The sequence below is a fragment of the Hoplias malabaricus genome, chromosome 13, assembly GCF_029633855.1.
Source record: "Hoplias malabaricus isolate fHopMal1 chromosome 13, fHopMal1.hap1, whole genome shotgun sequence".
Taxonomy (NCBI): Eukaryota; Metazoa; Chordata; class Actinopteri; order Characiformes; family Erythrinidae; genus Hoplias; species Hoplias malabaricus.
In genome coordinates this window covers 16,194,169-16,206,217 of record NC_089812.1, presented here as the reverse complement: position 1 = coordinate 16,206,217, position 12,049 = coordinate 16,194,169, and positions in this window count along the sequence as shown.

Sequence of the window (12,049 nt, the reverse complement as noted above, 5' to 3'; positions counted from 1 at the left end):
GCACTGAGGGGACAGTGAGAGGACACTGTTTTTAACAACTCCAGGTGCACTGTGTGAGCAATGAAGAATAAAGTGAATAGGAGGCTAACAAAGTATGCAGAGCTCTGAAAGGCACACAGTCTGTAATATTACAACTATAACGTGGACCTATATGGTCTGTACAGTACATGTACATCTGTATGTTGATAAATGTTTATTAAATGTAAAATATATTTTAAGTTGAGAAAACTTAACTTTTTTTTACTTTTCTAAACAGAGCTCTCATGATACTTAGATCATAGATGGCAGAGAGAGAGATAGAGAGAGAGACAGAGAGAGAAAGAGTGCTCTGGTTACCTGCCTGAGGTGCAGCAGTAAATAATAGATCTGTAGAAGCTTCCCACTGCCACCCAGCTCTGTAACACGCAAACTTACTGTCTTCACAAAGCTCCCTTTATCAGTACATTTTCCTTTTACAATACAAGAGGACAGAATAAAACTTTACTTTCCATCTGAGCCTGGAAACTCTGACCACAGATACTGTAATTCAAACACCCACAAACCAAATGGCCCAAATATGATATATACTCTGTGTCAAATTACAAGCACATCTATGTCCTTTACACACAACACCCTTCTACATATTTCAGTAAACAGTTACTGTTTATTTGCTCAATTGACAAAGTATTAAGTTAAAACAAACAATGTTATTCATTCATTCGTTCATTTTCTTTAACTGCTACATCTGGGACAGGGTCATGATGGGTCCAGAACCTATCCAGAATCTTTAGGTGCAAAGCAGGAGCACATCACGGAAAGGGCACCAGTCCATCGTAGAGCATCACACACTCACCCAGTAACTCACACACTCACCCAGTCACTCACACATTCACCCAGTCACTCACACCTGTTGACAATTTCACACACTTGCCCAGTCACTCAAACACACCTATTGACACTTCTGCCCAGTCAGTCCACGTAATAGCACATGTTTTTTGGACTGCACGAGGAAACAGAAACATCTGGAGGAAACCCACACAGACACAGGGAGAACACACCACACTCCTCGCAGACTGTTACCTGAGGTGAGGACTGAACCTAGGACTCCAACACCCCAAGACCCTGGAGCTGTGTGGTAGCAATCCAAACTGTTTCACCAAATGCCCTAAAAGTAGAGGTGATAAAGTACATCCCTGTCAGGTCACAAACCTATAGGCTATTTATAATGGCACTGTTAGAGAAATGCCCTTTTCACTTCTGCCCTTTGCCGACGAGTCATTCCTTGTTTTCTCAGCTCTAACTACACAGCTTTGAAGCAATACTTGGCAGGATGGTTTCACACTTTGGGATTTCTGTACCTCTGAGCATTTCTGTAACAGATGTTTAAAGAGGCTAAATATTTCAATGATCTTAATGGTGGTGCAGTAATGAGAAACATGATTAGCTTCTGCTTCAGGGCATCCAACTAAAAGTAGTTACAGCAGTTATTATAACTGGGGTTTATCAAAACTCATAAAGGTCTATTTCATTTTCTGTATCTTAATATTAAGGCTTACCAAGCTCCATTACTTTATAAAAGCTAACTTAAAGTTAAGTTAAATTAATGTTAAAAGTGTGTTAAATTTAACTACCCTGAGTAATATCCGATGAAAGCAAACTAAATTAGCTTTGAAGCAGCACATGAGCTTTAGGTCACAATGGGGCAGAAGAATGCTGTTCTCTGGAGTGGTGGAAAGCAATTCAGCATCTTTGGGTCATTAAAAAGTGCTTTATAAATGACAGGTATTATTATTATTACCAAACAATCCATCATCAGTATGTCAACCTCACTAAAGCTATTGTATTGAATGTCATCAAATCCTCACAGGAATGTTCTGCTGACTAATTTAAAGCCCTTCCAGAGGAGTAGACGGGCAAGTACCTTTTAATACTCTTGATTTAAGAAAAAATTTTAAACAAGCAGCACCAGGTAAGATTTGGTATTTTTGCTCCTGGGCTTTCCTGAAATCAATGGGGATGGGAGAGGGAAAGGGGGTGGTTTCCTTCACACATCCCCAAGTTACACAATGCAATGTCTGTATTGCTAAGCCCCGAGTAGCAATAACTGAGGTATTATTCTTCTTATGGCAGGTCAGTGGAGCATCACAATGGTTTGAAATGTGTTACTTTCAGGGCAATATTCATTTAAGTCATGAGTTATATGTGCCACAATATTCTTAACTTTGTTGACCCCATGATACTGCCTCAGTGCTATAATCTCAACTGCGAGACAGATATTCAATCAGGTCGGCCCTAAAATTTGCCCGTGTAATGTAAAAATCAATAGAAGTGGCCATGCCTAAAGGCTTAAAGCCTAAAGGGCTCTAGGGCTGTGGAGCTTTGACTATAAGTTTTCACCTGGCTATAGAGCTATATGGCGGTATACTATGACTGATTCCGGAATGGTTTTTCTCTCCCAAGCACTTCCCTGTCAAAATAAAGTCTATTCAGGCCCTAGAGCAAAGTCAGATTAAACCACTTCAGCTTGTCTTTTCACGATATTCATCTTCAATAACAGCTCTGAGAATTTACCCACAGGGCTCCACTGGGTCCAGGAAAAACAGAGAGAGAGAGAGAGAGAGAGAGATACATACCTGGAATGGTAGACGGCCTTCAACAGCAGCAGGGAGCTCAAGGATACCTCTGCCGTGGATGTTGAGAATGTTGTTCCTTCGTTCCCACCACCCCCAATTTTCCTGCTGGAGAGGGAGCCAATCCACCTACCAACGTGTTTTTGGACCATGGGAGGAAACTGGAGCACCCAAAGGAAACCCATGGGTACAAAGAGAGAACACACCAAGCTCCTTACAGACAGTCACCAGGAGAGGGACTTGAACCCACAACTTCTTGGTCCCTGGAGCTATGTGACTGCGACACTGTGCCACCCAATATCTGTTGTTCTTCTTAGTCAAAAGTACACAAATACATCACAATATGCTAAAGGTAATAACATGCAGATACTTATAATCGTTCATGCCTTTATTTCTTATTAACACCAATTAAACATCCTTAGCTGGTGGAAAAGGAAAGTGGAGTCTTGGATCCTTTAGCAATAAAAACTACAAGCATTTTGTTAACTGACGCACGTTCAAGAGACATTTTATCTGTTGTGAAAAGACCTTTTGAGGATTTTCCACATGATCTCTATTGGTTTTTGGCCTGGGATTAGATTGTAGCACTCCACAAGGCAGTCCTACCCTGCGCCAACAGTTACATAGTGCAATTTCTGCAGTGCTGAAACCAGAGTAGCAACAACATAGCATATATTCTCATTCTTTCAGGTGTGTGAGGAATAACAATGATTTTGAAGCTGTCATTTTAATGTACAAAAACTACCTAGTGTTGATTTAAAGCATTTAAATTTGATCCATCTCCTTGTAGTTCAGAAGCCGTGCAAACAGAGATAAAATCCGATGAAAAATAATGACCAACCACTTAGAAATAGTGGACAGATTTAATCATCCTATTAATTACAGACCTCAAAGAGTCAAAGTGGATGAAGCTTGAGTTTAAATTACATTATTTCCAGAGCAGAGCTGTATATTAAATAGTGTTTAGAGTCATTATCACCAAACCGGCTGTCAATCATACTTCACTGCCTCTGAGAGAGAGAGAGAGAGAGAGAGAGAGAGAGAGAGAGAGAGAGAGAGAGAGAGAGTGAGTGAGAGACAGAGAGAATGATAGAGAGACAGAGAGAGAATGGCAGCGTACAGACTAATGTTCTCAGCTTTAAATTACCCTTCATGCTCTAATTACTAATCAGTCTGTCCCTCCGTCACAGCTTCAATTTACACTCTCCTTCTTTAACTCGTAAAGTTTCTTATACTTTTTATGGTTGAAATCACTGTAATCCTGAATATAAAACCTGGATTTGTTAAAGACACATACAATATGTAAAATGATTACAATATTAAGCAAATATCTATTTAAATATTCTATAGATTTTCAACAAATTGTTGAAAGGTCATGTTTAAGAGCTGTAAAGCCTGTTTAATTTACATGTATAGGACACTCTCAAAGACCATGTGTGGACCTGTGAGATGTGGATGCTACAGAACACATCCCCCTGAGCTTCTGCTCCTCAGGGTTTGTTTAATAATGGTGTAAATTCTCTGTAGCTTTAATGATGCAATGTGATTTTTTAATGAAGGGAAGTTAAAAACCATTTGCTTGAATACGTATTACTGAACATTGTCAGATACAATACATTTTCTCAGCTCTTTGGCCTAATAATCTAAGGTCATGTAAATGTTATAAGAAGGTGAGCTGGGTGCAGGGATTCTGGAAACATTTCCTTGAGTAAACTTGTAGGAATAGAGTCCAATGTGCATGTTTTCAAGTCAATTTGATGATATGATGCCTGATTTCAAGTCAAGTAAAGTGGATCTTATTGTCCTTTCAAGCATATGCAGCGAATACGTGTGTGTGGTTGTGTGTGTGAGAGGAATATATCTTGTTGTGCTGATGAAAACCTGTTTACACACTCACATTGTGGGTACCATCACTGAATGAATTTCCCTCCTTTCTCTCCACACGCCCTGACATGCTTTAGTCATGCTACCAAATGCATTAGCTGAATAATGTCATAAAATAATTAATATGCTACTTTTTGTGGCCAGACAAATGTTGCATTACCTTTATACATTTCTACTGTGACTTATGATAATCTGCATATGATATTCTGTTTTACTTTCTCCTTTCTCTCTCATGCTTCGAGATGCCCGTTCCCTGCTGCTCTCCTGCTCACAAACTCTTGGCCATGTCTCACCTACAGCCCCATGCTCGGTCATGCAACTACAGTCTTAGCCCAAATGGATACTGCACCTGCACCATAGAATCACTGACCACCACCCTGCTCCCTCTCATTTCTTCATCACTAATATTTACCTTCATATTACCTCTAACTCATTTTATCTATCAGTTCACGTTTACTTTTTTTCTGTTATGTGTTGTACTCTCTGGTGTCGACCAGAGGAGAATGGATTCTTGCTTATGAGTATTGGTTCTTTCCAATGTTTCTTCTTCGTGTGCTGAGGGAGTTTTATCTTATCACGGTCTCTCCTGGTTTGCTCATAGGAGGCTTGGATCCAGATCTTAATTATTGTAGAAATTGTACAAATACTACCCTAGGCCAAGAGTTCTCTCTCTCTCTCTCTCTCTCTCTCTCTCTCTCTCTCTCTCTCTCTCTCTCTCCCTCTCTCTCTCTCTCTCTCTCTCTCTCTCTCTCTCTCTCTCTCACACTCTCTCTTTCTCTTTCTCTCTTATTGAGTCTCCCCTCTCTCTGTAGTCTCATTATCTCTGTAGACATGAATGAATGATTCTCCCTTCCTGCGATTGGGTGTCCTGCTGAGAGGGACGTTATGATTGGCTGATGTGTCAGGACGATTCAGAGGAGTTATAGAGTGATGGGTTCCGGCCACGGGAAAGATGATGAAATGCAGTGGAAAATTGGAAAGCGGACTGTGAAAGAGGTCATCTAATTTACAAATATATCTCTTTAATGACTTCTGCTTTGTTGCTGACAGACGCTTGAATAGAGGAGCCAGGTCTAAGATCATCAGCTCTGGATTTCACTTAAAGATGAATTCAAGAGGGAGTAATTGATCAAAGCCTGGCCTTGAAACTTTTTCTCAATTACAGGTATCTGTCCAGAAGATCTTTTTAAATTAGCCATAGCTCACCTAGTGTCTCCTACAGAAATAGACTACAGCTTAAAGGTCTTGTTAGGCCAAGTGCAGCTTACAAGATTGGAATGAAATGGCCTTTTATTTGCTTTCATTGGTAGATTCTAACCCCACTCAAGATGGCACATTTCCACTGTATGGCACCAACAATACAAGACTCTACTGGACTCTTCTCGTCCCTGGTTGGTTTTCCACTCCCACAGCTCCACCCTAAAATATATGTAATGTAACAGGAAGAGTGGGCTTTGGAAACAACAACAATGGCGGCGGTAACATTAAGCAGTGTTTACTCATCGTGTATTGGCATGTTGTTGTTGTTTGGGACTGAACACAGCTCCATCATCAGTTCACAAATCAGTAGAGTTTGTTCCTTCCTTGTTACAGCATCCAGCTCGTGCTGAATTTTTTCATTAGCCACCGATCCAAAGCGTGTTTGAAATTCTTTGAAAGACCACAGAGTAATTTTTTGAGCTGCCATTGTGATTTGGATAAAAACAAATGTGATCTCTGCTGTAGCTGGAGATTTTACAGATGAAGAGTTTGTGCTGGACATCTGCATTGCGTGGCATAGATTGACGACTCTCTCTGGACAGTCATCACTCTGCAAGGTTTACACCCCTCAGTTTAATCCCTACTCAACTCGCTCAGAAGCACGAGAGAGCAGGGACAAATAAAGAACCTGGTTCCAGGGACCAGGACCAAATTTACCTCATGGAGAAAGAGTCAGTGTTTTCCAGAGCTTGGTAACACTTAAGAGAGTGATTCATTCATTCTTGACATCTGTGTGACATTACCACACAATTAGCAAATAAATGTCGAAATAACAGCTTTGAAAGCATATGAAGAAGAAATATTACAATAGAACTGCTAACATTTTTGCTATTAGCCGTATGCTTTCTGGTTCTCATAGCACTAATGACATTCTTCCAGCCAGTTGTGGGGCAGGTCATTCTAAAATGATTTCTAATGTTTAAACTAGTCCTCCTCCAGTAGTTCTCCCTGTCTTCTTCAAGAGCCATGCTTTTGATCTGTTATTGATGCTGATATCGGACATGGTGCCATTATAGTCGGGCTCTATTATATATGCTGTCTTATGGGTTTTGATGTTGCGTTAGTGCTGTCTGTAAGGTTTGAGCTATCATTTCCTCTCCTTATTCCCTTCTTTTCATTCAGTGGATTCCAGGTGTGGTCTGAAAATCTTTGCAAATATACGATATATGTCACAATGAGCTAATTTCAGCTAGCTAATGCATTACCCCTACTATCTATGATAGCTAACCTATCTTACCCTTCTTCAAAAGTGCAGATTCTACAGAGACTGTGTCTCAGCATGACTTTTATATAATGTAGTGATGGTGAGCTATGCCACGACGCACTGTAACACATCGAGGAACTGAGCAGTGGGGAATCTGATATGAATGCCATTAAATAATATGCATAATACCAGAAGAAATACATATAGTGTTATCCTTCAAGTGTGTTGAATGCATTAGCTGTAAGTGTCTGGCTATGTGTTTTAAATTAAACATATCCTGACTTTCACCTTCCCAGTTTGGTAGCGTTGTGTGATTGGTGAAGACTTTTATGAAGCTATTGTGTGCTAGCTAATTATTTTTCCAAATTGTGGCTAAATGTTGTGTGTGTATGTGTGTGTGTGTGTGTGTGTGTGTGTGTGGATGTGAGTGGCTGTGTACCTGCAATTACAGACATAGTAACACATGGTAAATCCACTTTTCCAGACTTGATAACTCCACTAAGAATTACAGCACTTTAGCCCACGGCGTTCACCCACAGCTGCCCTTCTGCTGCTGCTGCTGCTGCTGCTGCAAAAAAAAAAAAAAAAAAAAAAAAAAAAAAACGATGTTAAACTGCTGATTTCTCCGAGGCCGGTGAGGGGGAGAAAAGCTGAATTCTAATTTCACTGAACTGGGTCAGACAGGCTGGTCACACACTTCACCACAATTACCTGTTAGCTCGGTCTTACCACGTCCAGGCACTTCTGGGCTGAGGGCAGATCATAAGCTGTTAGCCTGTGTCTCATATATATGAGAGAGAGAGAAATGTGCAAGTGTTAGACACCTAAGATTATTATTTTTACATGTGGCGATTGTATATAATTACAAAAAAATACAACATAATAAATACAATGAATACAAAATAAAATACAGCAAATATATTTAAAAAAAAGTTCCTTTACACCTGTTCTGAAAATATATAAGAATGCACACACACACACACACACACACCCCTACAGTGAATGTGCTATTTACACAATCAGAGCTGCTTTAAGTGGCAGACAGACAAAAGCAAAGGATCATACAGGATCATCTACTGACCTCAGGCTCTGTCCCACTTAGAGAGAGAGAAAGGAGGGGGGGTATTCACCGGTATTCAAATTTGCCTTAAATAGTTCCCACGAATCATATAACATCTCTCTCTCTCTCTCTCTCTCTCTCTCTCTTTCACACACACACACACACACACAGCAGCTAGAAAGGAGTCTGTGTCACAGTGCTTTAGAAATACATATTTATTTCTAAATGTTTTCATTACCTGAGCTGAAACACCGTAGTAATTTGGGAACTTAACACTTAATTAAATAAATAGTCTGATACTGCCTCCACCCACAATTATACTCTTAGCATTACAGACTCTTTGTGAAGCAGTGGAAGGCTTATCAAAACGAGCTGTCAGCCAGTGTCTGTGTTCTGAATGATAGACAGTAGCTTAAAGAAAAATGACATTGTCACAGAAATTACTTGATGAATTCACGGGCCATTTTTGTAGTAGTTTTTTAATTTAAGCTTTAAAATTCATGGTTAACACTGATGGAATGTATTCTTATTAAAATCTTATTAAAATAGATTTTATCACCACTCCTGTACGCCACACATTTGAGTAACTATAAAAAGTTCACTGAAAGGGAAAGCCTTAATATCTTCAAAACAGACTCAGACAGCTGAGGTTTGAAGCAGTAGAGACGGATCTACTCCTCAAATTTCTAAAGCTTTCCAACAGCATACATCCCTGTCTGGTACAGAAAATGACACTCTCTCAAATGGTGGAAAAAGCCTCAAAATATTTTAACAGGATTCACCATCAGTGATGTCCCTGTACAACAAGGAGGCAACAAATGTGTCTGAGCGCTGACCCATTACTTGTAGCACAATTCAAGTAGACACATTAATAAATTCATTGTCTGTAAGCGCTTATTCAGTTCAGGGTCACGGTGGGTCCGGAGCCTACCTGGAATCACTGGGCGCAAGGCGGGATCACACCCTGGAGGGGGCAACAGTCCTTCCTAGGCCAACACACACACACAGTCACAATCACACACACCTATGGACACATTTGAGTCGCCAATACACCTACAAACGTGTGTTTTTGGACTGTGGGAGGAAACCGGAGCACCTGGAGGAAACCCACGCAGACACAGGGAGAACACACCAAACTCCTCACAGACACAGTCACCCGGAGCGGGAATTGAACCCACAACCTCCTGTCTTCTGTGTGACTGCCGCGCCACCATGCCGCCCCCAGTGTGTGTTTTTGGACCTAAAACCTTACTTTTCTGAATTTGTGGACTTTATGTTTTTGTTTTTTTTACTGTAGGGTTAGAGTATTTTTTATGGGAATCACGCTAGGTTGCCAGATATTCATGTACAATTCATACACAAATTTATGCTTTCTCGAATTACTCTGTTAGTAATATATCTATGCTTTAACCTTTATAGCATCTGTATTGTGCTGAGTGATGAGTAAATGGGTGCGCACCAAAGGCTAATAGTATAAAATATTAATAATAAAAAGAAATGTATAAGATTTACAATTTACAATAGTAATAGTATTTACAATACAGAAATACACACACACAGACTCAGACAGCGAGAGAGACAGAGAGAATGTAAACAGCCCAGCGGGACTTGAACCCCCACTACCTAAGTAAATATACTTGGGTGGGGTTACGCAAAACAGAATATGAAATATTATTTGTCACATCACACAACACACAAAAATCCTGAGCACCGAAAACAACGTATGCAGAGCAACAGATGGACTACCGTCTGTAATTGTAGAACTAAAAAGTGCTCCTGTGTGGTCAGTGGAGCTGAGAGAATGGACAATGAATGTAGAAACAAGGCGGTAGTTTTAATATTATGGCTGATTAACACACCCTTTGAAATACTGGTATATTTGAGGGGTCTTTACAAAGAAAATGCTTCTATATAGAACCATAAACGTATAAAGAGCCCTTTGCATGATTTAAACATTCACATTTTGAAAGCCTTCTTCATATTCACGGACATTGTGCTAAAGTGTTCTATACTGCACCAAAAAGGGTTCTTAAATTTTCAATGTCAGGCTTCACAACTGTTTTGGAGGCAAACAGAACCCTTTTCTAAAAGGTGTTCAGAATACCATCTATAGCACATTCTCTATCAATCTAAAGAACCCTTTTGCTGTGCAGAACCCTTTAGTCATGCAATGGGATCTTTGAGTGATTGGAGTTTATTTTCTTTAGTGAAGCTCCAACCAAGGTTGATTAGACCATGTTAGTGATTCAAGATATACACACACACATCCTCTACACAGGCTATAGTATCTTAGTACTTGTAAATCAGTGTCTTTCTATATACATTATCTATGAAAGGTCTGTGAGAATAAAAACAAGCCTAAGGGCAAAGACACTTGATCTATAGAGTTTCTCTGTTGCGGTTTCTCTGTTAAAAATGCGATGCTCACTTGCAAAAAGATTCCTCGCTTCATGAAACATGACAAACAAAATCATATTACAGAGTAGAGAAAAGCACAAAGCCAACGCTAGCCAAAGAATCTATAACCTAAGCACAAAAAATACCACATAAATCATGTACAATGACACATTGAATGAAATCACACGAGATGTGATATTGATCTGACTTTAATAGGTTGCCATGTTGTTTATTGGTTTTTTGGTGATCCATATATACACAGTGCGAAATCTAAATACCACGCTGACAGTGTGGCTGCAATGACGTGGATCTTGGATAATTGTAATTCAGAATTTAAACATTCTCCCACTCTTTTGTCATTTTACCATAACTGTGAACTGTTCACAATCACCGACACTGAAATCTACATCTTTAAATCGTCTAAACCAAAACTCACACATACTTTTGGATACACAAGAGTTACCATAAAATGACAAAAGAGAAGGAGAATGTTTGAATTTTGAAATACAAAGCTGTTATACAAAAAATGCATTAAAACATATTTGCAAGCCTATTAAAACTAGTTTCAGCTCAGTTGATGCTACAGGGCTCCAGGTTAAAAGTGTTGTTCCTTCAATATCTCAAAAGTACAACTTACAGTTGACTGAAGTAGCTTTGGCATCAGGAGTTTACTGAATGGACTAAGAGCAAAGATGGCAGCCTGTGACAGAGCAATGTTTAAGTCAATGAGACCCGTTCTACTGCATTTGTTTTAAGGCTATGTGTTTGATTTTATACACCTGTGGAGAAACTCAGTTTGATCAAGAAAGGAAAAAGGTTGATGGCTGCAGGAGTTTGAAATTAGAACAGGGATATATTTATAACATGTTGAAAATGAGGATGTTTTATCACCATTTGCTGCTTTCTGCTCTGTGTGTGCTGTAAAAGCACTATTTATACTATTTTTCCCCTTCAAACACACCATTGCACCTTAAAAGATGTGGCACTCCTTGAATGAACATCTACGTACATTGCTTTTAAGTGACTGAACACCTTGCACCCAAGCACACAATCCCCAAGATACAATCATCGCCAGAGCAGACATATAGTGTACATGAGTAAAAACTAGTAGTGTAGTACAATTTGAGAATACTTAAGAAAATACAACTACATCAATACTTTACCCCAGTAAATGAACTTTAATAAATGGACCTGGTCATTACCCACCTCTGACCAATGCTGACTTTAAGATTTGTTTTACTTATCTTCCAATACAATGCAAGCAGAGCAGATAAACAGCTGCAGTAAATTCAGTTTAGAAACACATCCTCTCCCTCTGTGTCTGATTACAGTTCCTTCTTTCTCTAATATCCTGCAGAGCCTGCAGATTGGATGGAGATATTTGGAAAGTAATAAGACATTGGCTCCGTCGGAGTCAAAAAGATTAAATTAACACGGTGCCTCCACAGCGACTAATAACACAATCTCACCCTCACAGTCTGTGGTGTAAGACTATGTGAAATAGCCAGAGAGGTTCCATTATTTTTGGCTATAGGGGAACATGGACAAAATTACTCGGACACAACAAAAAACTAACAGACACACATTCATCCATTCAGCCATTAAATATCTATATACAGTTATGACACAGGCATA